This window comes from Morone saxatilis, unplaced genomic scaffold (assembly GCF_004916995.1).
Source record: "Morone saxatilis isolate NCDOM2014 unplaced genomic scaffold, NCSU_SB_2.0 Contig5, whole genome shotgun sequence".
NCBI classification, from domain to species: Eukaryota; Metazoa; Chordata; class Actinopteri; family Moronidae; genus Morone; species Morone saxatilis.
This window is the reverse complement of record NW_023340095.1, coordinates 1324628-1327500: the sequence shown is the minus strand read 5'-3', so window position 1 is coordinate 1327500 and position 2873 is coordinate 1324628.

Below are 2873 nucleotides of genomic sequence, written 5' to 3'. Positions count from 1 at the left end.
CATTCTAAGGTAACAAAAACAGGATTCAGGTGATTAAACACTGATGGAACATACCTATGAATATTAAATCACACTAATGTTACACACTGGAGCTTTAAAGTCAAAGTCTGTAAGTATTATCAGTGGACCCACTGGATGTTAATGAAACAGAACAGAGTCATCTGCTAGTTGCTTTAATTTCTGACTCAAACAGACCGGTAATAGCTCAGAGAACTCCCTGCTGAAATCTGTCTGTAAATGAAGTGAGACCACAGTCCAAACACTTTTCTCTCTGATGCATTTGATCTTTTATTACACTTGTTGAAGTGGAGTATTGAACTGACACATACTTGTTTTTTGTCCCGTCCCTGAGTGGCACAAAATCAATCAGTGTTTCACACATAGAGACGCAGGAACATGCAGACACTCACAACACTGCTGTTAGAGTAGACTACCTGCTGGACTACTGCACGTCGCCTCAGTTACCCGCGAGGAATCGATCAGTTTTTCTTTCTTTCCACCAATCAGAAAGTACAAAGAATACTATATGATGTTTGAGTTGGTACGAACAGAAACACCACGGCAACACCGACATGCATGGCTCTAATAACACATCTAGTTTTCTGTCCTCCGCTCACACACTCAAACATTAGCACTGAAGGGTACAGTTAGGCATCTACAAAGGTCCTCAGCTGGTCTTCATATTGTACCCCTATTTAATAATTTATGCCAAAACAAAAACTCAATTTCTCTGTATTTTTATATCAAAATCCAATTTTTGACTGAATGTGACGTGTGCTATCGTGGAACAACCAATTTCAACCAATCATGTGTTTCTGGAGTCTGGTGGGAAGTGATAGTGATATTACAGCTGTTTGTGGTTAAACTAAAGGTCTATCTCTGTAGGGATCATTTCATAATGCTGTCAGACACTGAAAATAACAACCTGAATCTTACGTTGCTGCCGTAAACATTTGTGATTTAACTTGGTCAATTAAGGATTAATGATTGTGGGAAAGATGGTTTTGGTGAGTTTTGTTTAATTTTATCTTTGAATTTTGCATACATGACCTTTAAAGAAGCTGAAAATGGGAATACACTGTTGTTACTGCTTTTACTAGAGACTCCCAACAGCCGGTTGGTCTACAAGAGAGACAAAGTAAGAAGACCATCTTATACTTCACAGTCATCTGACTTTTTACCTCAAATGGTCGTCTGCTCCTGCTGTGTATATCTGTACTGTTAATCTGATGAATGTCTGACAGGGAGTGGAGCTATTTCTAAGAACAATTACCAAACAAACCAGTCTAAATATCCCCAGCAGTCGGACCAGGAGCGCGTTTTTGATTCAACAGAATCATAATTAAAAACTGACAGCGCTCCAACTGTTGCACTCTATAATTTATTTATGTTCAACATAAAACACCTTTAAATCTGCACAAACATGCAGCCGAGGTCTCAGGTGTCGGACGCACCGCAGGCGTCTTCTGCAGAGCGAGATAACAGCGAGCACTGTTCTCTCTTCTTTCAAGAGGTCCTGCAACCCCCGGGGATGTCTTCCTCACTGCCTGTCACATTTCTGGGACAGCGCACACAAACACTGTTTTAAGTGCTTATATAACAGCAGAAACACTGCTGTAGCCTCTCACAGCTGCAGGAGCAGCTCTCTGCCAGCGGCTGCAGCCTGACTTATAGCAAGTATAGAAAACTGGTCGATGTCACTCTGCAGCCCATGTTTAATTTGTATCCTTCGGTGTCTGCAACCAACTTTATTTTAAGTAGTCTGGACTCCAGATGCAGTGTTGCCAAATTGTAACCAGGGCACTTAAAGAAAGAAACAGACAGAATCTAACCCAGAAATTACTTAGTGATGAGTATGCAAGTTCTTTCACCATGAGGAGCTCCACATCAATATACATTTGATTGACGTTCTAATAGTAAATAATTTATGTTCTGATTAATAAAAGACGGACAGGTTATATCTTTTCCTCCTTTATGACAAATACAAATATGCCCTTAAGTTAAAATATTGGTGCACTACAGGGGAGAGTCCCAGGGTGCTTCACCTCCAATACTTTGTAAAAGCATACAGTTGCTCACACTGCAGGACAAACAGAAGCACATGGGGGTGAGGAAGACACAGCCAGACTGCATGCAATAGTGACAATTAATTATACTCACACTAAAAAGGCAAAATGGTGTGCAATAGAACCTCCAGCCAGGAACCAAGCACCTGCAGGAATACAGCAACCCAACCCTCCTGTTTGATTAATCAGTGTAACAGCTGGTTTAATAAAGCTGATACAAATATTATATTTTATGCTCCACTGAGCGGGACAATGAAAAAGGCAACTCAACAATCAATAAAGACACTTGTCACTGGAATGTTTCAGGTAAACAATCAGACAATAACCACAAATTAAGACACAAGGAGCAAAGAACTGAGAAACACAACGAAATAAGAGCTCCTCCTAATGGGGCAAAATAACACAATATTAACTAATCTGAATGTTTCCACCAGTAAGGAAACACTAACTACCTTCACCAAGTAGGGCAGAACTAGATAATGGATGGAAAACCTACACCATATCCCTCGTTCCTGTTACAGCAGGGAGACATGGACTGCAGACCATCTGAACAATCAGCCCTCGTGCTCCTCCGGCCCACACAGGACTCAGACAGGGCTGCACCACTGTAAACACAATGCTAACGCTACATCCAGCTAGCTCTGGTCCGACTGCTAGTGGGATCTGCTAAGATGCCCGAAAATACTTAAACATGCACAGCAGGTAAGAAAAACAGGTGTTGCTGTCCCTCAGCAGCAGTAACAAGGTCAGGATAGACTGCGAGGCGACCGTCCACCTCAATGCCTACAGCGGCTTTTACACTCTGAG